The 24,622-nt window shown below is 39.0% G+C and overlaps 1 protein-coding gene across 2 annotated transcripts in view; it reads left to right on the forward strand.

Annotated features, from left to right (window-relative positions):
• Positions 1–24,622, forward strand: part of CERS6 (ceramide synthase 6) — a 324,715-nt gene that overhangs the window by 47,383 nt on the left and 252,710 nt on the right. The gene's annotated exons all lie outside the window — the stretch shown is intronic.

The following is a 24,622-nucleotide window of genomic DNA, read 5'->3' on the forward strand; positions in this document are numbered from 1 at the left end:
TAAGAGGGTTAAGGAGGCTGCAACAAACTATGGTTAGGTTACAAGAGGAGGAGAAGAAAAGTATCTCCTAGCAGGTTAGTTGACTGGCTGAAAGATGCTTAGTGTGGTGAGAGGTGAGAATGTGGAATACATAGTGAGAGGGAATTCCATTATTAATGTTTTGGTAGCCTTAATGAGGGTGGAAATGGCAGCAATTGCCCTCAAACAGGTGGCAGTTCTTGAGCTATGGAGTCTGCTTGTTGACTGTAATACCCACTTGGCCGCTTGCTGTTCCTGTGGGGCTGAGTTAGGGCTCTCATGGTGTTTCCTTCTGGTTTATGGACAAGAAGGGAAAAGAGGAGATCATAATTTGGCTGTCCTAGAGTGGGAGGTGAGGTGAATTGACCTTTTGGGTCTTTGAAGGCCTGTTAGTTTTTGGGGTCCAAATAAGGGAGTCAGGGGAGGAAACTTTAAACAAAGGATATAGAAGTTGTGCCATCAAAGACAAGTTGGGGACCCAAGTTCTGCAGTATCCTGCAAGTCCAAGAAACCCTCTAAGCTGTTTCTTAGGGGTCTGGAGAGGAAAGGAAAAGAGAAGGGTCACTATTTAAGCCTAAAGGGGTTAATGTGTGTCCAAGAAACTTAATAGAATCCAGACAAAGCTGCAGCTTGTCTTTAGAGATCTTGTGTCCCTTAAAGGCTAGCTGATGGATCAAGTGAAGTATGTCAGTAAGACGAGTGTCTTGTGAGGCATAAAAGTAAATCATCAGGCTGGGCATGGTGGCTCATGCCTGTAATCCCAGCACTTTGGGAGCCAAGGTAGGCAGATTGCTTGAGTTCAAGAGTCAAGACCAGCCTGGGAAACACAGGGAGACCCCATCTCTCCAAAAATTAGCTGGGTCTTTAGTGTGCATCTACCAATCGTCCCAGCTACTTGGGAGGCTGAGGCTGCAGTGAGCCAAGATTGCACCACTGCACTTCAGTCTGGGTGACAGAGTGAGATCCCATTTAAACAAACAAAAAAGGGAAATCATCAATGCATTGTAACAGGGTAGAGTTGTGGGGGAAGATCATGCCCCTTAAATCAGCTTGTAAAATGTGAGAAAAACAAGTGAGGCAATCTGTATCCCTGGAGAAGGACTGTGCAGGTGAACTGTTTGCCTTTCCACGTGAAGGCAAAGAGAAACTGACTTCCTGGGTTGACAGGGATGCTGAAAGAGGTGCCACTGAGATCAATAGCTGAGGAACATCAAGTGTCAAAAGGTGTGTTAGGATTGTATGTGGGTCTGGCATAGTGGGGTGCTGAGGTATAACAATATTGTTAATGGCCCTTAGGTCTTGAGACCTCCATCCCTTTCCATTTGGTTTCTGGACAGGCAGTATGGGCATGCTGCAGGGGCTAGTGCAAGGGACTATGAATCCCTTGGAGAGGAAATCATTAATAATGGGCTGTCTACCAGCCAAAGCTTCAGGATTGAGGAGACCCTGCCTTACATTAGGTAGAGGTTTGTTGGGGTCTAAATGTATGGTAATAGGTGGTGCTGAGTGAATTAGACCTACATCAGTGTTAGATTTAGCCAAGTGTATCAGGCGGTTCTCTTAAAGCCAGGTGCTGAGTGGCAACTGAGTAATTAGCGACAGACAAGGGAAAGACATGTAAGGTCAATTGATATGGTTTCTGAAGGAGAGACCTGCAGAATGGTATCTCCCTAATGAGAAAAAGAAATATGAGCCTGGTCAGATGTGGTGACTCACGCCTGTAATACCGGCACTTTGGGAGGCCAAGCGGGCTATTCCCTTGAGCCCAGGATTTAGAGAGAGAAGCCTGGGCAACATGGCAAAACTCTGTCTCTATAAAAAATGCAAAAAAAATTAGCTGGGCATAGTGGCATGCATCTGTAGTCCCAGTTATTTGGGAGGCTGAGGTGGGAGGATTGATTGAGCCTGGGATTTCAAGGCTGCAGTGAGCTGTGATTGTGTCACTGCACTGCAGCTTGGGCAACAGAGCGAGACCCTGTCTCCAAAAAAAAAAAAGAAAGAAATATGAGCCTGATGCTGCCCAAGGAAATCTTTCCCTATCAGATAGATAGAAGCAGAGAGAACAAGCAAGATACTGTGATACTTACAAGGGGACCCAGCAGATCAGTGATCAGTGCTATCTTAAAAGTGGTCATAGGTTGATGAGTGACCCTGACCGTTTATATGGTTTGGTTACTCCTGGGTGAGGATGTATAAAAGAGTTGGAGTTAAGTACTGAAAGCATGGCCCCCAGTATCTATTAGGGCTCAGACTGTTCAATTATTAAAGATCAATTTCTCCCAATTAAATTAATTTGTTAGAGGGAAAATTCCCCTTGTCTCCCCACAGTACCCCTATTCTTGTAATGAAGTAAGGAACTGGTCTGGTGTCAGTCTGCTTTGGGGAAATAATTGGTTTCTTCTAGCTCAATCAGAATTATTCTTTAGGAGCTGTTTTTTGTATTTATTACAATCCCATTTAAAGTGACCAGCTTCCTTGCAAAAATAATAAAGAGCATTCTTTTGTATCAGGCACTGTTGTGTCTTTTGCCTCTTAGATTGGGCCTGCTATTTGGCAGAAGGCTCCTGAGCTGCTTTATGTGTAGGGCCATGAGTTTTGCTGTTTCTTCCTGACATTTGAATGTCCTCACTGCCTGAATATCTTTCTCCTTTTCTATTCTTTTTGAGAGGCGGTCAGATATGGATGCCAATTCATGCGGCCTTCTAGAGGTCCAGTCAGCATCTTGTTGTTGAACTAGAGTTCTAAGGGTCTCTTTGAGCTGTGAAAGAAAAAGCAAATTGAAACGCTTGGCTGTGATTGTTTAAATCCTTGATGCCTGAATTCTGTCTGACAGTTTTTTTTCAAATCAATTGAGAAAATCAAAGACTGGCTCATCCCTTTTCTGAATACATCTTTGAATAGTCTTCCAGTCGACCTGATGTGGCAAAATTAACTGAGATAGTCTTAATCAGCTCTGTAATCACTTCCTCAGCCTTTTTAAGAGCCTCTTCTTCTGTAAACTAGATCATTGTCCAGGTGTGTCCGACCCACCTGATTTATCCATTCTTTAGCTAAAATGTTTCCCGCCAACATTAAAATGAGCTGATAAACATTGGGAAGTTCTGGCTGATAGACATTTATAATTAAACTAAAATATTGTTCAGATTCAAATGAGTTTGTCTTGGGGTTTGGGAAGTTTTTGACAATAGATATGAGATCAGTTTTAGACTGAGGAGGAAGGGAATAGGTCTCCCCTTTCCCCCAGCTCTGGTATTTTGTGCAGCTTGAAAGACAGCAATAAGAAATTTCAAGGGAGGGTAAAAGGAATGGGGCTGCTCGGGGACAGAAGAAAGGAAGTTCAGAAAGAGTGGAAGACAGCAGAGCAGGAGAAGGTGTGGCCAGCCTAGAAGGGGCAGTGGCAGGGGAAGATAGGAGATGAGGCATCTTTCTCTATCTCATGGTTAGAATCTAACTCAGGGAGGCTCTCAAGTTTTTGAATACACTGGTCAAGTTTCAAATTGGATTCTTTGAGCTTTCAGTTTGTCTCCTTGAAGGAGGCTATCAGAGTCCTGACTGCATTTAGAGCTCTTGTAATACCAATTAAAAAAGGCCTTCCACTGCTTCTGAGAGGTCTGGAACCCTCTCTGTTCTAATCGTGCTCACAAATAAACTAGCTTAGACATGTCAGACTTTCACCATTGTGGTCAATAAAGATTTAAATCCTCCTGGGCTAGCTTCCTCTCTCCCTTCCCTCCTTCTTGTCTTCCTCCCTCCCTCCGTCCTTTCTTTCCTCTCTCCCTCCCTCCTTCCCTACTTTCTTCCCTAAAGGCTAAACAGAAACCAGCCCTTTCAAAAGACTCTACCACTGATATCAACCAACCACTGAGAACTCAGTTTTCAAGGTTACTCTGGGGTCCCTTTGGCCATCAGTAGGTTCATTCAGTGGTTAGGGGCTTAGAATTTTATCTTAGGTTCACAGTGTTCACCCAGGTTATGCCCGCCACCCTTTGCCCTTCTTTCTTTTTAAGTACATCTTCTTTTGGTGAATTTGTTACTCCTTTGGTTTAAGCCATCCTTTGGTGTGGGTCACAGATCCTTACCTCTAGCTTGACATGCCTACTCTGTGTTGGTTTATATTTTCTTAAAACTGGCTCCATGTCCCTATTTATCTTATTGGTGCTCTCATTCTTCTTGTTTCAAAATAAAATCCATCCTGACACATTTTTCTGTTTCATTTTTTCCCAACCTGTTTGCAAATTCTTATAGATCCTTTTTTGGAAGGCATCTTTTAGGTTGGGACTTTCTTATCTCTTATAACAGATATTCCACATCCCCAGCCTTGCTGTCTTATTCTTGGATTCCAGCCATAGCCTAAGAGTGGCTAACTTTGGTTCCAGCCTCTCTCAACGCCAGTCTTTCTGGCATAACAGAAACAATCTATGTAGCATATGTTTACGGAATGCTTATTATATGCCAGGCACTGTAGTAGGCACTGGGGATTCAAACAGGCAGCTGCCTGCCTCCTCGGGAGCTTATGCTCTAGGAAAGTGGACAGCGAACTAAATAAGTAGAGAAATATCTATGTTTGTTGTTAGCAAAAGAAAAAAATGGCAGAGGAGGAATGATGGTAAGAAGTGCTAGATTGGGAAGAAGTTAGGGAGAAAGTCTGCAATTTAAAGTGAAGTAGTCATAAAAAGGTGACATCTTTTAACTTATTTGTTTAAATTGAGGTAAAAATACATAACATAAACTTACCATTTTAACAATTTTTGAGTGTAAAATTAGGTTATATTAAGTACATTCAAAATATTGTGTGGCTGGATGCAGGGGTTCACGCCTGTAATCCAGCATTTTGGGAGGCTGAGGCTGGTGAATCACTTAAAGTCAGGAGTTTGTGACCACCCTGGCCAACATGGTAAAACCCCATCTCTACTAAAAATACAAAAAAATTCCTGGATGTGGTGGCACGTGACTGTAATCCCAGCTACTCGGGAGGCTGAGGCAGGAGAATTGCTTGAACCCAGGAGGCAGAGGTTGCACTGAGCCAAGAATGTGCCACTGCACTCCAGCCTGGGAGACAGAGCAAGAATCCGTCTCAGAAAAAAGCAAAATCAAAACAAAATTTTGTGCAACCACATCACCACTGTCCCCCCTCCAGAACCTTTTCAGCATCCCAAACTTGAACCCTGTACCCATTAAACAGTGATTCCCCATTTCTCCCTCCCAGCAGCTCCTGATAAGCACCATTCTACTTTCTTCCTCTATGAATTTGACTATTCTAGATAGCTTATATAAGTGGAATCTTACAATATTTGTCTTTCTGTGATTGGTTTATTTCGTTTAGCATACTGTCCTTAATGTTCATCTGTGTTACAGCATATATCCAGAATTTTTTTCCTTTTTAAGATGGAATAATATTCCATTGTATGTATATGCCACATTTTGTTTATCCATTCATTGTTGTTGGACGTGTGAATTGCTTCCAGTATTTGTCTATTGAGAAGAATGCTGCTATAAACATGGATGGCTGCTATAAACATGGATGTGCCAGCATCTGTTCTTTTGGGTATATACCTAGATTTGGAATTGCTGGATCATATAGTAATTCTATGACTTTGATTTTACCCTCAGTGATGTGGTGAGCCCTTAGAAAGTTGTATTATCCTACTTTTCTACTATCATCAGGTCAAACCCTATCTTCAAGTCAAACCCCATCTTAAAAACCAAAGACTTACCATATGCTTAGCATTTGGTCCAAACTCTACAGTTCTACCTGGCCAACCATATATCCCATCATGTCCCATAAACTTGCTTGTGTGTATCAGGCTCAACTCCTGTCTTCTATCACTTATATTCATTTCTGCCTCTGTAAATGGCTTATATGCTTCCTGCTATCTGGAATTTCCTCATTATCTTCTCTGCCAGTTTTCTCTCATCATGTTTCCACTATGAACTTCTTTACTTAATTACTGGTTGCCCTTTTAATCAGTTTTGTCACTTAGCACACAATTATTTTTATGTGTTTTTAATCTCTCCAAGTAAGTGAAGTATTAGTCTGTTTTGTGCTGTTAAAACAGAATACCTGAGACTGGGTAATTTATAATGAACAGAAATTTATTGGCTCACAGTTCTAGAGGCTGGGAATTCTAATATCAAGGTGCTAGCATCTGGGAAGGGCCTTCTTGCTGTGTCATCACATGGCAGAAGGCAGAAGGACAACAGAGAGAGCAAGTGGGGTGGGCAAACTTGCCCTTTTTTAATAGCACCAATCCTACCCCTGAGGGTGGAGCCCTCATGACCTATTTACTTCTCAATGGTCCCACCTCTTAATACTTATACAGTGGCAATAAAATTTCAACATGAGTTTTGGAGAGGACAAACGTTCAAGCCATAGCAGGTGATAAGATCCTAAGTCAAGGATCATTTATTATAGTGCTGTAAGTCCCCTGTAGTAATAAGATAGTGATAGGTAATTATTTATATAAACCTATGCCTTCCAATAAAGGATAAGCTGGAGTGGCCACATAGCACTTGCACCATATGTGCTTATGGATAGGTTGATTCTGTACGTGGTGAGTGTAGTGTGGTAGTTTATGTAGGTAATAAAATTAAGTAGGTGCCAATCATGCCTCTTGCTCTAGAGCGTCTAAATTAGCATTTTAAGGCTGAAATCTAGAGGGCTGTCTTTATATTTGCTGGACAATTTTAAACATTAGCTTGCCATTGTGGAAACTGACACATGCCAATTACTTATTCAATTATTTTTCAGAAAAAAGCAGTGGATGAATAATGTTTCATTTTAATTTTATAAATTACTTTGAAAAAATTAACAACAGTTTGCAAAGTTTCGAATCATTTAACAGAATTACATTCATTTAAAAATCTCACATCAGACACTGCAGGAACTGAATTCTCGATGTGAAGTTTCTGCTAGCTCATGTCAGTTCACAATTTTTAACTCTACAGTCAGGACTAACTTTAGACCTTAGGCATGTGCCATTATTTTTTGTTAAATTGCATAGCCTGGAAATGATTCAATAGGTTGTTATTATGAGTAAGCCCCTTTGTAACAACATAACTATATAACAAGCATCTTGTACCCCATCCAGAGTAAAAAATTGCTAACATTTTGCTACTTTAGGTCTGTTTATTTATTTACTTATTTTTGTAAAGGAAATGAAACATTACAGATAAAATTATTTGGTCCATTTCCAGTCTGATTCCCCACTTCTATTCTACATTCAAACACTCATAATGGATTCAGCGCCTCTCCTTCTAGTCTGTTTCTTATACTTCTGCCTATTATTATATTCATGAATTAAATATAGTATTGTTTTATTAGAGTTTTTAACATTTATGTAAATGATGCATATTATATCATTATATAACCTGCTTTTCTCATCCTTTGATATGGGTGAAAGTTATTTAACTCCTGTAGAGCAGTTCTGTTTTATGATTATGATGTTTTATTTGTTCATTTACTTATTGTTAAATGAATATTTTGTACATCTTTTTGAACATGTATTAAGGACTTTCCATAAGGAATAGTAGCCCCTTTTGGTATTTGACTATTGGTGGCATGCTATTTACAGAGTACTTTACAATTGAGTGAGACACATCAGGATATAACAGCACAGAGACTGGGAGCAACTTCCTGCCCTTGCAAAGCTCTGAATCCCATTGATGAGAGACTCACACGTTTCGTAGAATAGACTTCATAGGGACTCCATGATAACCTGTTCCCACTTTTGCTGCTTCTGATGCTATTAACCAAATGACACTTTTTGTCTTCATTCAAACTTCTCAGTAAAGAGAATCTGATTGGCAGGCTAGAGATGTAGTAACTTTCACAAGCAGTAAAGCATTGTGTCATTTAAAGGAGATTTGTAGCAATTAGATTGCTAACTTTCCATATTATTAAATGTTCGTGGCTTAAAAAATTTGGCCAGTTTTCATATTGATATCCTTCTCTTCAATTAAATATATGGCATAGGTTATAATAATATATATTTTCCTAGTGGATTAATTTTTAAAATGATTTCAAAACGATTTCAAACACAGAAAAGTTGCCAAGTTGAACAAAGCATTCCTGTATTCCCAGGTTCCCCAGTTATCAACATTTTACTGTATTTGCCCCATGTGTGCACTGTGTGTGTGTGTGTATGCATGTGTGTGTGTGATCTTTAGTCTGCTCCTTAACCTTATGAGAGCAAGCTGTAGACATCATGTCCCATCACTTCTAAGTGCTTTAGTATGCTTTTTTCCCTAAACAAAGATATTCTTGTATATAACCAGTATATACAACACTCCAAATCAGGAAATAAGCATTGGTACATCACTGTCATTCAGTTTATAATGTCATCATTGTGAACTCAACAATAGGCCTTTTTCCTATCTTGTCCAGGATCCTGCCCAGGAATATATATTGCATGTAATTTTCATGTCTCTTTGAACTTCTTCATTCTGGAAAAGTTCCTTAGTCTTTCTCTGTCTTTTGTATCCTTGACAGTTTTAAAGCGCATAGGCCTTTAAGTAGGATATAGATCTTTCTGGTGTTTCTTCATGACTGGGCTCAGTTAATGCATTCTTGGTGGAATGCTCAAAAATGATGCTGTGTTCCTCTAAGAGCATTGCGTTGAAGGCACAAGATGCTGACTTGTCCTGCCATTTGGTGGTGATAATCTGGATCACCTGGTCCTGCTAGTGTATGCCAGGTTTACTGTTTCCCTCTTTGTAATTGATTAGTATTTTGTGGGGAGGTCTTCCAAGGTTTTGCCAACATCTTGTTCCTTATCAAATCTCTCTCCACCCACATCCAATGACAACTTCCACCTGAATCAGCCACCCTAAGATGATAGCAAAATGATGCTTTCTACTATTTTCATCATTCTTTTTACATTTATTACTTGACATTCTTTTCTGAGAAAGATCTTTCTTTCCTCTTCTCTTCCTCCCTTCCTCATTCTCTTTCTTCTCTGGGAAAGTTTTTTTTCAGATTTATAACCATTAGATATTTCAAGTTGCTAACTGTGCCTTAAGCATAGGTAATAGTATATTTCACACATACATTAAAAATGAGCTGATATGGGAGTCATGCCATCTATTCTTAGACAGTTACCTATTTAAAGTTGTATCACTGAGCATGAAGGGAGTTCTTGATTTTTTATTTGCTTTTGTCTGTCCATATTCTGTGATTGATTCTGATTCACTGCGTTCTAATTGTACAGTGGAAAAGGATGATGCTGTAAGCTGGTAAATCCTTTCTCAGTAACTGATGGCCAGAGTTTGGAAAACATTGATTTACAATAGGGTTGTCTAACTCAGTGTTTGAATAAATGTATAACTTTAGGGCACCTAGTGTTGCTTCCCTGAAAGAATCAGCAAAATCTGGGTAAAATAGCAAAGCCTCCTAGGTTGAAACAGTTGGGTTGGGCTAAGTTAAAAATTGATGAATGATCTGTAAAAGGTTGGGTTGATTGCATCCTCAGGCCAACATATTCTCTTAAGTCAAGTTCACTTTCTCCCTAGATCAGGCTTGAGTGAACACTTTTATCTCTGCCTTGGAGCCACTGCCTCTCCTTTTAATCTTCCATCCTTTATTAAGCACCTTCAATGCACCCCTTCTTAAAATATTTTAGTGTCTAAAAAATGGTGAGTTCATGTCCCCTATAGGGACATGGATGAAGCTGGAAACCATCATTCTCAGCAAACTAACACAGGAACAGAAAACCAAACACCACATGTTCTCGCTCCTAAGTGGCAGTTGAACAATGGGAACACATGGACACAGGGAGGGGAACATCACACACCGGGCCCTGTCGGGGGGTGGGGGGTAGGGGAGGGGAGAGCATTAGGAGAAATACCTAATGTAGATGATGGGTTGATGGGTGCAGCAAACCACCATGGCACATGTATACCTATGTAACAAACCTGCACGTTCTGCACCTGTATCCCAGAACTTAAAGTATAATAAAAATAAATTAAATTTTAAAAAGTATCTTAGTGTCTGAAGTCAGATTACTGTTAAGTGTTTTTAGATTTGGGGGCCAATTTGTCCTTTAGGTGACTTTTTATGTCTCTTATCTATCTTGAGTTAATTGTGGAGTTTTACTTTTTACATGGTAATTTAAGTGGTAATCCCATTTTCTCTGTTGCCATAGTTTTTGTGTACTCATACTGGCTACAGAAGAGTTCAGACTAATTCATTCTTGGCAGAATCTCTCTTCTAATTTAAGAGTTGATTCTATACCCTCAGTTGACTTCTTAAAGGCCCCTGCTGATTTGACCAAATACTCCATTTATTGGACACAAATTCAAACATTCTTAAACAGTATCACCCCAAATGATGTATCCTGAATTACTTTTCATAACATGACAACAGCAGTAAAACCCATGGAGAGCAATAACCATTTTCTTTTTATTGTAAAATTACCTAAGCTAAAAATCACCTTTAAGTTAATGCCATTAAGACAACCAGTTTCATTGTTGAGCACATTGTGAATATTTACAGCCCTAATTTTCCACTTAAATTCCCCACATTTATTCCAGTTTTTATATTGAAAAACAATGGGTCTATGAATCAGGTGACATTTAGGAAGGATAGCGGTGGCCAGACCTGCATTCTGACCCTGCCTCCATCATTCAGTAGCTCTGGCACTGGGAGAAACTTGTGTTCTAGTTCTCAGTCTTCATCTATGAATGGGAATGTCGGGTTAATCATGTCTGAGGTCTAGCTCTTGTGGTCTATACATTCTAAATAATGGATGAAATTATATAATAGATGATGAATCTCAGTGTTTGTAGAGTATTTGGTATACTGGTACAGTTTAACATAAAGAAAGACTGCATTAAGGCCAGACCAGCGGCTTTCTTTCAGAAGACAGCAGTAGGGTCAGGTGCAGTGGCTCACGCCTGTAATCCCAGCACCGTGGGAGGCTGAGGCAGGAGGATGACTTGAGGCTAGGAGTTTGAGACGAGCCTGATCAACACAGTCAGACTCTGTCTCTACGATAAACAAACAAACACAGAAGACAGCTATGTTTAGATTTGTGTTGTTTTAGTTTCCAAACTGTTTATCTCTTTATTTCCTTATGTATAAAAAGCAGGTAACAATAACATGCCCAAAAAATGTAATCACAAGAAAAATTTTAAAAATCAGTAGTATATTAGGTGCAGTACTTGATATTTTATAATAATTGGTAAAAAAAAAAAAACCAAGTTATCTGATACATAGGATTAGATTCTGGCAAAGCCTAGAATCTGATCCCATGTATTTAAAAAAAAGCATTTTTATTCCTCCATAAGGATTAAGTGGCTTAGACAGTAGTTTTAGTCTATACATTTTAGTTAACAGAACCCAGAGGTTTGTTAGAAGATAATTTGCTGATAAAACAACAGAGCAACTTGCAGTCCTGCAAGCTCCATTCACGGTAAGTGCCCTATAAACAGATGTACCATCTTTTATCTTTTATAAACAGATATTTTACCATACATTTTCTATATTCGGATGTGTTTAGATTCACAGATACCATTGTGTTGTACATTAATGTGCTATGCAGATTTGTGTCCTAGGAGTAATAGGGCAGACCACATAGCCTAGACGTGTAGTGGACGATACCTTCCAGGTTTGTGTGAGTACACTCTGTGTTGTTTGCACGATAAAATTGCCTGACAGTGCATTTCTCAGAGCATGCCCTGATCGTTAAGTGAAGTGTGACTGTGTTGTCATCAATAAGTATTTGTTTTATAAAACCAAGAGCTATGATTACATTTCCTTTCTTGTTCAGTGTTTTTTTCTTTTTCCTGGAGTCTGTGAGTTTTTAAAATTTATATTGTTTGCTTTCTGCACCATTATCATTACTATCATCTTGGCCAACTTTTATTAAGGGCTCAATGTGCTGGGTAATTTCTAACTGTTTTACGTGCATTAACTAACTTACAATAAAATAAAGATAAAATTTTATAAAAGGTAAAATAAAATAAAATAAAGCCTTACAATAACCTTAGATGAGAAGATTGAGGAATAGAGACAAGCTAAGCAAAGTCCACAGCTATACAAACACTAAGTGGTAGAGCTGGGATTTGAACCTGTCTTGTGTGGATATAGCACCCACACTGTTTATCACTTTGCTGTAATATCTCTCTCCACAGATTCAGAATGCTAAATTTCTCAAATCTCCTTTATTCTTGCTGCTTCTTTCCATTCTCCTGTCCCAATCTGGAGTAATTGATTTTCTGCATATGCTACACAGCCATCTTCTTAAGTCTCCATTTCTCCTTGGTTGGGTCCATTGTTTCCTCCATCCTGTACCTTCTCCTTTCATGATTTAATTCTACATTTTGTTAGAGCACATCTGTAAATAACTTCCTGGAAAAGGAAGTTTAAAAAATAAATGTGTTCTGGGTTTTTGTATTTTTTCCTTTTGTTTACTTTTCTTATCCACCATCTCCCATTGAATTGATAGTTTGGCTAATTGGAAGATTCTGGGCAGAAAATCATCCTCCTTCCTTTGAAACTTCGAAGCCATTGCTGTGTTGTCTTTTTGCTTCCTTTGTGGCTGAGGAGAAGTCTTCCCTGTCTGATTCTCTTTCCTGTGTGTCTTATTGGTGTTCTGAAGTTTCCCAGTGTTGGACAAGAGTTGGTTTTGTTTTCCATTGTGCTGAGCATTTGTGGGCCTTTTTAGGCTGAGGACTTAGAAACCTCAGCTTTGGGCTATATTCTGGTGTTACTTCTTTGAAAATGTCTTTATAATCTCTGTTCTTTTTTCTAAAAATGGACTCTTTCTAGTTTGTTGGAACTTCTCAGTTAATCCTGTTTTTCTTATTTTTCCGTTTGTATTTAAAGTTTAAAAAATTTGGAGTATAATTTACATACAGTTATTCATTTTAGTGTACAGTTTTATAAGTTTTGACAAATGCATTTAGTAGTGTAACCACCACCATAATTAAGATAAAGGATTCACAATAGCCAAAAGGTAGAAGCAACCCACTTGTCTATCAGTGGATGAATGGGTATACAAAATGTGAGACATACATACCCATATGTGTGCATGCATGTGCGCGCGCACACACACACACACACACACACAGGAATATCGTTCAGCCTTAAAAAGGAAGGGGATTTGAATACATGCTACAACAAGGGTTGAACCCTTAGCACGTTAGCCTAAGTGAAATAAGGCAGTCATAAAAGAAAAACTGCTGTATGATTCCACTCATATAAGGTACCTAGAATAGTCAGATTCATAGAGACAGAGAGTAGAATGCTGGGTGCCAGGAGCTAGGAGGAGAGGAAAATGGTTAGTTACTATTTAGTGGGCACAGAGTTTTCAGTTTTGCAAGGTGAAAAGAGTTCTGGAGATGGATGGTGGTGATGGTTGCTCAATAGTGTGAATATTCTTAATATCACTGAACTGTATAATTTAAAATGGTTAATACAGTAAATTTTTTGCTGTATGTATTTTACCACGATTAAAAAAAAGATATAGGACAGTCTCATCACATATCTCCCTAAATTCTTTTTCTTTCATATTTTTAAAACCACTTCATCATCTTTTTGTTGTATATCCTGAGATTTTTCTTTACTTATTTTCCAAACCTACTGGTTTCTTATGACATTTCAGTCATCGTAATCTTTTTTAAAACTTCAAGATGTTTTAATGTATTCTGATTGTTCCTTTTTCAAAGATCCTTGCTCATCTATCATGGATGCAGTATCTTCTTGAGTCTCTATGAGAGTACCAATTAATGATTTTTTTCTACAGCTATTTTCTTTTCTTTTCTTTTTTTTTTTTTTAAAGACAGAGTCTCGCTCTGTCACCCAGGCTGGAGTGCAATGGCATGATCTTGGCTCACTGCAACCTCCACCTCCCAGGTTCAAGCGATTCTCCTGCTTCAGCCTCCAGAGTAGCTGGGACTACAGACGCCCACCACCATGCCCAGCTAAGTTTTGTATTTTTAGTAGAGATGGGGTTTCACCATGTTGGCCAGGCTGGTCTCGAACTGCTGACCTCATGATCCTCCCACCTCGGCCTCCCAAAATGCTGGGATTACAGGTGTGAGCTGCTGCGCCTGGCCTCTACAGTTATTTTCTTCTGGGGATCATTTTATTGTTGGTTTATACTTTTCTCTCATTTTTAATTCTGCAGTCTCTCCTCAAATATTTAGTTCTCCTTGGTTACCCTGTATATTTGAGATTGGGGCACTAAAATGTTAATTGTGAGCTGTGTGTACAAGAATGAGGTCTGTTGAGTTTTTTAGAAAACTTTTAGTTTTAGAATAGTTTTAGATTTATAGAAAATTTGTAACATTAGCACAGAGTTCCCATTTATCCTTCTAATTATTTCCTATATTGTTAACCTCTTACATTAGTGTAGCCCATGTTACAATTTATGAACCAATATTGATACACTGTTATTAAATGACTTTCATACTTTATTCAGAATGTCTTAGTTTTTACCAGATGTCTTTTTTTCTGTTCCAGGGTCCCATTCAGGATACTACATTACATTTAGTCACATCATCTTAGGCTCCTCTTGGCTGTGACGTGTCTCAAACTTTTCTTGTTTATGACTTGAGCAGTTTTGAAGAGTTCTGGTCAGGTATTTTGTAGAATGTCCCTCAGTTAGGGTTTGTCTGATGTTTTCGAACCATGACTGGACTCAGATCATGGGTTTGGGGAGGAAGACCACAGAGGTGACATGCCATTCTCACTCCATCATGTCAAGGGCATATACCACCGTGGATGTTGACCCTGCTCACCTGGCTGATGCAGTGTTTGCCAGGTTTCTCTGCTCTAAAGTTAGCACCGCCTCCCTTTCCATACTACAGTCTTTGGGAAGAAATCACTGTAGCAGCTGACACTTAAGGAATGGTTTCTCTTCCTTACCTTTCTTTGTCTCTTAACTCTCTCTGTTTTCCCTTTTATTGTTGCTCCTGAGGCTGTTGGAACTGGTTGCGAGGTGGAGCCGGACCAGAGCTAGGGAGAGAGAGAAAAGGTCATTCTTCCAAATCTCACCACCTCCCCTCAGCTTTGCCTTCTCTTCGTCCCTGTTCTGCTGCTCCCTAGGAAGTGTTATGCCCAAAATACAAAGTGAAAAAACCCCTGTGCTTGACACTACCTTGTTACGCTCAAGCACAATTTCTAAAAATTATGGAGAAAAGGGAAATAAATGATAGAAATTTACGGTGTTGTTATTTGCCATTTTCATTCTTGACCATTTCATTTGAGGAGTCTGGAAAACATTAAATGTTTTTCTGAAAGCTTTTTGACAGTTTAGTTACGAATAGTCAGAGTCTGTCAGGCCAAATTTTAAACCCTTCTTTGCTCCCCATGGCCTTAAAAATTTCCCAAAGAAGTGTAGTCATCTGAGTACTGCTGGAAAGATAGACCTGCTCCCTCATGCCAGCCCCCTTCCTTAGTGTGTCTCTGTTCCTTCTACATTGCTGTCAGCTTCACCTCTAATATGGCTTGTTTTTCCTAGATTTAATTGGATCCAACCATCTATAATAGCCATTTATTGATTACAAGTAATTCAGGATAGGGCCAAGAAAAAGGCACAGGTGAGATACATGCTGTCAGTCCTGGCGGACCCCACCTTCCCCCCCACACACTACATAAGGTTTCCTTTTTAAGCCTTAGAATATGGGACATGATTGCAAATTCAAGTGGCTTTGGGGAAGCTTTAGTTATTAGCAAGAGTTCATTGCTTGCCATATGTGCTCCTCCAAACCACTAAATCAGATGTTATAGATGAGAGAGAAGAACCTGCCTCCCTTGGGTTAGACATACTTCTTTGGGGTGTTTTTTCTTTAGAAAACAACTGCTCAGATAAAGAGGAGCAAAATGAGCAGTAGAAAGTGAAAATGAGTACATTTCCAGTAGAAATTAATTTCTTTGGTGAAGATAGAGAACTTTCAAGAATGGCTATAGAATTAGAAGGGACCCGTGTACCTTATTTTCAGTACCTTATCATCCAGTACCTTATTTTCACAGTTGAAGAAGTTGAATCATATAGTTCACTCGGCCAGCATAACAAGACTGAATTTGCAGCACCATCTGAAACAGATCAGAGCTCACCTGGGTCTTAGTTCTGAGCTCTTTCCACCATGATGAGTGGATTCCAGTAATGTATGTATCCACACACGCATATGTGTGTAATGAGAAAACAATTTCTTTGTAATTGGTTTTTGATATTGGAAGCTATATAATAGGAATAAAATGAGATTTTAGTATTTTAGACTTTCTCCTTAACCTTTAAAATTGCTACTGCCATGAACATGGACTCATGTAATTATTTTACTGAATAGTTCAGTTGTCTATATTTTAAAATTGCAAGAGAACATATTCCACAATTTAATAGTTAAGAATGAACAATTATGTATTTTTTGCCAGTTACATGTTAACACACAAAAACATAACTGGATTGCTCAAATTAATCCCCTATGTCCAAGCCTGGCATGTAAATTAAGAAAGTAACTTTTGACCTTTTCCTTAAGTGTAATTTTGGTAATTTAACTATGTAGTCACTGTGGGAAAAAAAAAAAAAAGGAAAATTCTTTAAACTTTAAAGATGGTCCTGGCCCAGAATCTTTGAGAACATTTGAATTCTTATCACCAAGTGGGGAGGGGAATTGATGTGGAAAGTGGGGACCACTTTAAGTTCATTGCTAAACATGCCAGCAAGATCATGATCCATTCATTTTCCTAGGCTTCTGGTTCTCAGGCTTTTGTCTCAGGAGAAAAGTAATTGGCCCTGTTAAAAGGAGACTTTGACAAGTAATTTTAAGAGGCATATTTTGAGCATTACTAGCAACAGAAGGAATGCGGTATTTTAGATGTCAGGATCAGTGGGTTCCAACTTGCTTGTGAAATTGGGCTACTATTTTTGAAAGTACTTGTTGTGCCAAGAAGAGAATCTGTAACGAGGCAATTTTGTTGGAGAAATTGTCTGTACTGTAGCTGACACTACTCTGTAGCTTTCTGGGATCCTATCTCTGGTGACTTTTTTGAGAAGCACCAGCTCATGGAGATGTCTGTCCCTTGCAGTATAAAAGAATGGAAAAGAAAGAACTCAAACCCTTTCTGTTGGACATTCTCCAAATGGAGGTGGAATGTCAGAATTCAGCAAATGTTTGTATTGACAGCTTAAGCTCCATCTTGAAATTTGGAACAATGGGCCAAGGCTTCCATTTTCAATACTTTAGTCTCCTTCTTGCAGGTAGTTTCCAGAATATTCAAAACCACTTACATTTTCCTTGGATAGAGGTTTGCCACGTGCAAATGGGATTGGTGGGCCTAGCTTGTGGGAAGAACACAGGGCTAAGATGTCATAACATCTTCCTCTGCAGTTCAGAGAACCAGACTGACCCACCATGGAATCAAGTCATAGAGTAGAACAGAACCCTATAGATCACTTAGGGGAGTTTCCAACTTCTGCTGGAACATGTCCAGCATCAGGCAGCTTAATAACAATTTTATATACTATGTAATATCATATAATAAATAATAATATTGTTATTTGTTGTCAGTAATAATAAATTACAATAGTGGCTGCAATTTTTTGAGTGTATAGCGATTAAGGGAGCAGATTCTAGAGCAAGACTAAATGAATCTCAGTGCCATATTTCTTTGCCATACGACTTTGAAATCAAGTTGTTCAATCTCCCTGTGCCACAGTGCCTTCATTGATAAAATGAGAAATGTTGTAGTCAGTACCTGCCTTTTAGAGTTATTTTGGGGATTAAACGAATTGCTAGGTGTAAGTTTCTTGGCGGAGCGGCTAGCCCGGAGCTGTTACGGTAAATATTCCCATATTAGAAATAAAGTAAGCTAAGAGTTGTTATTTGATATGTGACCTTAGGCCTGGAAAGAGCTGGGACTGAAAACCAAACCCGCCCATGTGTGAAGCCTCTACCTTTTCTTATGCTTTCTACATGTTGCCTCTTTGTGTCACGGCAGCCCATTTAGTTTCTGAACAATTCTTGTGGAAGTCTCTTTTTATATTCAGTTGAATTCTGGCATCTTTTAGTTTTGCACTCTTGATCACAAGTCTGTCCAAATATAGGGCTTTGTCCTAAAATGGACAAGAAAAAGTATACATTGAGGCTTTCTCCTCCCCTCATTAATGTTAGGATAATGAGCCAAATGTTTAATGGGTGTTGTTTGGACTCTGGAAATCTTATGATTTGGAGAAAAGAGGAACCCCTGATTTGGAAGAGTCTTATAGGAGCCCAAATGGACCAGAACTGGGTCTCTTGTTGAAACAGTTTATTTTCTCAGGGAAGGTTACTCTTAGGAGGATGTACTGTTGGGATCAGGAGGATGATTATAAAAACAAGCAGAGGCCGGGCACAGTGGCTCATGCCTGTAATCCCAAAACTTTGGGAGGCAGAGTTGGATGGATCACCTGAAGTCAGGAGTTCGACATCAGCCTGGGCAACATGGAGAAACCCCACCTCTACTAAAAATACAAAAATTAGCTGGGCATTGTGGGGCGTGCCTGTAATCCCAGCTACTTGGGAGGCTGAGGCAGGAGAATTGCTTCAACCCAGGAAGCGGAGGTCACAGTGAGCCGAGATCATGCCACTGCACTCCAGCCTGGGCGATACAGCAAGACTCTGCCTCAAAAATAAATAAATAAATAAATAAATAAATAAATAAATAAATAAATAAATAATAAAATAAAATAAACATAAAAAAATAAAAGTAAAAACAAGTGGATGGTGTGGTTGTGGAACTAAAGCTGTCTCTACTGTTTTAAAAGGGCTATTGAAGCCTTTAATGCCTCTTGGTTTCGGCTAGTGGGGCAAAAGTAGCCTCAACTTCCATGGAAAAAAAGAGACACAGGCATCTTATCTTTTTTAACTTAAAAATCCTGCAAAATTTTTTCTTGGAACTGGAATTAATTTTAAAAAACCATAAAAATAAACTGCAGGGATCTGAGAGTGTAAGAGATTACTCCCTTTTTGATTATTTGTTGGAAGACAACCTCTAACATTTTGGAGGGGAAAGTATTCCTTTCATATTTTATTTGGCGGATATATACAGATGGCACATTCCTTTTAGACTAGAGAAAAAATGAAGATGCGTGCCCTTAATCATTGAAATGGCACAATAGTGTATGATGGCGATACAGCAGAGATTTTTCTCATGACTAATTCTGCAGTGAGTGACTGTTGGTGATTTGAAAATACATAACCGTTTTAAAGGACATTAAAGGATGTGTCATAATTTAGTCATTGTTGTTTACGTTGTTATCTTTCACTTATTTTTCATTGGGAATCTAGTTTAGGGCCCAAATCTGAAAGTAAGTTTTATTTTTCTTTCTCTGTGCTGTAAAACCGAGCTGGCTCTACTACACAACCTAACATTTGATTATAAACTGTTTTTTGGTTGTTTGGACTTGCAATTCTATAAATTCCTAGAAGGTGGGGGAATACTTTTTTATTCCTCTCTTAACAATAGCGTAGGCTCAGTGTCTTCTGAAATTGTATTTGAACTACTTATATAGGAAGATAGTCATTAAAGCACTTCACCCAAGCACAGGAAAATAGCTTTGCCTATGTGTAAGAAATGATTCTTGAAATCTATGGGATTTCTGAATATTTCATAGCTAATGCTTAAATGACTTACTCCATACTTTGCTAGAAATCTCTATGTATATGTTTGTCTTCTTCTCTTCCTGCCTCCTGCCTCTCCTTCCTCCCACTCCCTAATTTTTCCTGCCCTTATATGACTGGCGTCTCCCAGGCTCAGTTCTGGGTACTCACACAGAGCTCTCCAGGCTCTCTGACGTGATCCCTTGGTTTCAACCAATACCTCTCTGCCTAGTGTTCCTACAGCTGTGTCTGTAGGGCCTTTGACCACTTAGTCTTTTTGCAGCCACCACAGTTCCAGCTGTCACTAATACTGACACATTGAAAATGGATCTGTTTCTCTCCCTGCAGAGCTGATGTCTTTCTAAGTTGCATTTCTCTGTTAACAGATGGGTGCATCTCTGAGGCTGACCGTTGGTATTCTCTTCCTCCTTTATGCATCTCTCCCAAGTGTCTTTGTTCCCCATGGCCCTCCTCCCACCCACCTCCTTAGCATTTTGCACAGTCAGCAGTTCCCAACCTGGCTGCACACTGGAATTGCCCGGGGAGCTCCTGACAAAGTCAGTGCCCCGGTCCCACTTGAGCTGAGTCATAATATGTTTCAAAATCCTCCAGGAGATTGTGTTGTGGAGCAGTGTTGAGGATCACTGCTGTAGGTGTGCAATAAGGATTTTTAACTAATTGAACAGTAATTTTATGTACATCATAAATATGGGTTAATGTTTTGGTGCTGGTTGATATTCCTTAGAATGCTGGCCTTGGTAGCATTTTTCAAATTGTTTTCCTGACCATATATCATAAATTATATTGGTTCTTGGCAATACTCTGCCATATATAGAAAAATATATTGGGGAGTAGGAGATTCCTTTTTAAAGGGATGTGGTCTTAAATAAAAAAGCAATAGACATTTATGATATAATTTTCTTTAAAAAAATTTTTTTTAATCTTAGATTCAAGGGATACATGTACAGTTTTGTTGCATAGGTCTGTTGTGTGATGCTGAGGTTTGGGTTTCTAATGATCTGTCACCCAAGTAGTGAACATAGTACTGGATAAGTCATTTTTCAGCCCTTGCCCTCCTCCCCACCTTCCCCTTTTGGAACCCCCAGTGTTTATGGTTCCCATCTTTGTGTTTGTGTGTACCCAATGTTTAGCTCTCACTTGCAGTATTTGGTTTTCTGAGAACATGCAGTATTTGGTTTTCTGTTTCCATGACAGTTCACTTAGGATAATGCCCTCCAGCTACATCCACGTTGCTGCAAAGGACATGATGTCATTCTTTTTTATGGCTGTGTAGTATTCCATGGTGTATATGTATTAGGTTGGTGCAAAAGTAATTGTGGATTTTGCCATTACTTTTAATACCATATTTTCTTTTTCTAATCCACTGTTGATGGGCATCTGGGTTGATTTGTCTTTGCTATTTGACTAGTGCTGTGATGAACATAGAAGTGCAGGTGTCTTTTTGGTAGATGATTTATTTTCTTTTGGGTATTTACCCAGTTATAGGATTGCTGGGTCAAATGATAATTCTATTTTTAGTTCTTTGAGAAATTTTCCACAGGCACTTTTCACATGGACTGAACTAATTTGCATCCCCAGCAATAGTGTATAAGCATTCCATTTGCTCTGCAACCTCACCAACATCTGTTAGTTTTTGATTTTTTAATAATAGCCATTGTGTCTGGTGTGAGATCTTATCTCACTGTGGTTTTTGACTTGCATTTCTCTGATGATTAGTGATGTTGAACATTTTTCATATGTTTGTTGTTGCTCATTTGTATGTCTTTTGAGAAGTGTCTGTTTATGTCCTTTGCCCACTTTTTAATAGGGTTGTTTTATTTTCTCGTTGATTCGTTTAAGTTCCTTATAGATTCTGGATATTACTGCTTTGTTGGGTGCATAGTTTGCAAATAGTTTCTCCCATTCTATAGGTTGTCTGTTTACTCTATTGGTAGTTTCTTTTGCTATGCAGAAGCTCTTTAGTTTAATTAGATCCCACTTGTCAATTTTTATTTTTGTTGCGTTTGCTTTTGAAGACTTAGTCATAAATTATTTGCCTGGACCAATGTCTTAGAAGACTTTTTCCTAGGTTTTCTTCTAGGATTTTTATAGTTTAAATTCTTAGATTTAACTCTTTAACATTTACAATATACTTTTTTTTTTTTTTTTTTTTGAGAAGCAGTTTCACTCTGTTGCCTAGGCTGGAGTGCAGTGGTGCACCCTTAGCTCACCGCAACCTCCGCCTCCTGGGTTCAAGCGATTCTTGTGCCTCAGCCTCCTTAGTAGGTGGGATTATAGGCATGCACCAACACACCCAGCTTATTTTTGTATTATTAATAGAGAAGGGGTTTCACCATGTTGGCCAGGCTGGTCTCGAACTCCTGACCTCAAGTGATCTGCCGCCTCAGCCTCCCAAAGTGCTGGGATTACAGATGTGAGCCACCACGCTCAACTGGTATACTTTGAATTAAATACTGTAAATAAATTTTGGAAAGACTTCTATACTCTTCTCCTCCCTGCAACATTAATATTGTTTGTTTGCTTATGTTTATGAAAGCATGAAAATGCTGTATTCTATTTCTTATAGACATATACGTTTCTGTTTTTGATAGATTACTAAGTCAAGTTTGGTAGAATTGGTTTAATGATTCTACCTTCAGAGAATAAATCTGAGCTGATAGAATTTGAGACTGACAACGCCGTACAGTGATAATACTGGAAAGTAACAGAAGAGACCCCAGATGGTTTCCAAAGCTGGGGTCAGGACCAGCCTAATAAAGCCTGATAGAGTTATGTTCTGTAAGTGAAACGTTACAGTTTAATGCTCAGTGTGGGACAGTGGGGAAACCAGAGCCCTTTTTTTGTTCCTATTGATTTGACTTTTCAAATTTGACTGCATTTTTCTCTTCTCTAACAGAGAGATAACGCCTACCCTGTAAGCTTGATAGATTCGTCATGAGTTGACAGATTTGTCATGAAGATCCCATGAGATAAAGGGTGTGTCCCTGGCTTTGAAAAACTGGCCAAGTTCCAGGTGGAAGAAGTGGAGGAGGAGGAGGAGGGGAGGGAGGGGGCAGAGCAGGAGATGGTGATAGTAACACAGCTGCGCCAGGCAGTTCAGTGAGTTCCTAATGCAGCTTCTAGGGTGCATTTGAAATGAGGCACTTCCAGACAGACGTCTTGGGTTCTTCTCACTGAGTCAGAGGTGAAAGATGAGAAGTTGTCATGTTAAACTAATAAGTGACATTAGCAAGGCCAGAAGTTGAAAATAATTCTGCCAGTAGCTTGGGAGCTTCCCCTGCAAAGATTTCCAAGGTCTGTGAGCCAAGAGAGAGCCTTCATTTCTGACAGGAACAGTGGAAAGATCTAAATTAGAAATGGAATAGCCTTTAGAAACCTTCAGGCCGTAAGGGGCTTCACTGAGCATAATTGTCTTTGAATGGAAATATAAGTTTATAATTTGTTAGAAGCAGTTTTTCAAAAGTAAAATAGAGGCATGTAGAGGTTTTTATTGCCTTTCCATCTCCATCATTGAAAGCCTATTTTTGTAAATGCAGTATCTTTAAGGTTCCTGTGCCTGGGTAGTGATTGATTTGAGAACACAGTGGGAAAATTTATTGCGCAAATGATATATTTTTGTGACTTTGTTTGGTTTTGATTCCTGGAAAATTTTACCAGACTATATAGGTCTGGATATAGTTTTATAGCATTGGTCTTGAATACTGAAAATGCGTCACAAACCTATGGAAATTATAATTTACACAGATTTGGGGATCTGTGTAGTAGGCACAGGTGGTAGAGAACTGGGTGGATGCAGGTAGAGAACTGAAGAACTGCAGGCTTTTATGTGGTTTCTGATATAGCCCAGCTACTTCATTTAGGATAAACTATTGGCCGTTTTGTAATTTATAAACTACCTTTTAAAGCAGGGCTCACTTAATACTGAACATTAAAAATTTTTTTCTCTTTGTTACTGCAAGTGTAATTTCTTCTGAACAAATTTCCCTGTTATTTGAAAAATAATTTAGTTAGTAAGCTAAAAGTGTTAGCATTCATTGAAGTTAGGAATTGACTCTTCCCTGTAACTTAGGTGAATTTTTTTTTTTAGACAGGGTCTCGCTCTGTTGCTCAGGCTAGAGTGCAGTGGTACAATCATGACTCACTGCAGCCTTGACCTCCCAGGCTCAAGTGATCCTCCAGTTTCATTCCCCTCCCACTGAGTAGCTGGGACTACTGGCATGTACCACTGCAACTGGCTAATTTTTAAATAATTTTTACTTTTTTGTAGAGACAGGGTCTCACTTTGTTGCCCAGGCTGGGCTCGGATTCCTGGGCTCAAGTGATCCTCATGCCTTGGCCTCCCAAAATGCTGAGATTACAGGTGTGAACCACTGTGCCTGGCCCCTGAAATTTTGAATAAAGGGAGAGAAAATGGTGGCAATGAGATAACAAGAACTTTTATGTGTTTTCTAACTACTCAAGTAGATGAAACTCAATTAGATAGTTATATCTGAATAAATATTCAAACATTTATTATGTGCCAGCAATGATACTATTGATAGCTGTATTAGTAATGCTTTTGGCTGAAAGTAACAGTACCTGATTGATACTGACTAGCTGAAAACTGATGATCTTGTATAACAGAAGCATGTAGGTCAGTTGTTCTGGTTTTGCTGCACTAGCTTTACAAAGCCATAGAGACCTAGAGCCTTTCTGCCTCTCTGCTCTACCATTTTGGGTTTTGTCCTTGAGCTTGTCACCTCTTGATCCCATTATCCCTGCTTCAAACAACATTATCTTTTACAGCAAGGAAGGAAGCAGAAGTTAAAGGCTGAGTGGAAAAATGAACAGTTGTTCTCTTATCAGGGAAGAAGATTTTTTTCAGTCCTTTCTAGTACCCCCAGTAAACTTCTCCATACCTGCTAGGGAAACAGAGAAAACAGATATTTAGAGAGTAAGAATCTGATTTTCATGATTGTCTGAGATGAATCATAATTCAGAATTACCCTTTCCAAATAAAAGGGGT

This window comes from Pan troglodytes, chromosome 13 (genome assembly GCF_028858775.2).
Source record: "Pan troglodytes isolate AG18354 chromosome 13, NHGRI_mPanTro3-v2.0_pri, whole genome shotgun sequence".
NCBI lineage: Eukaryota > Metazoa > Chordata > Mammalia > Primates > Hominidae > Pan > Pan troglodytes.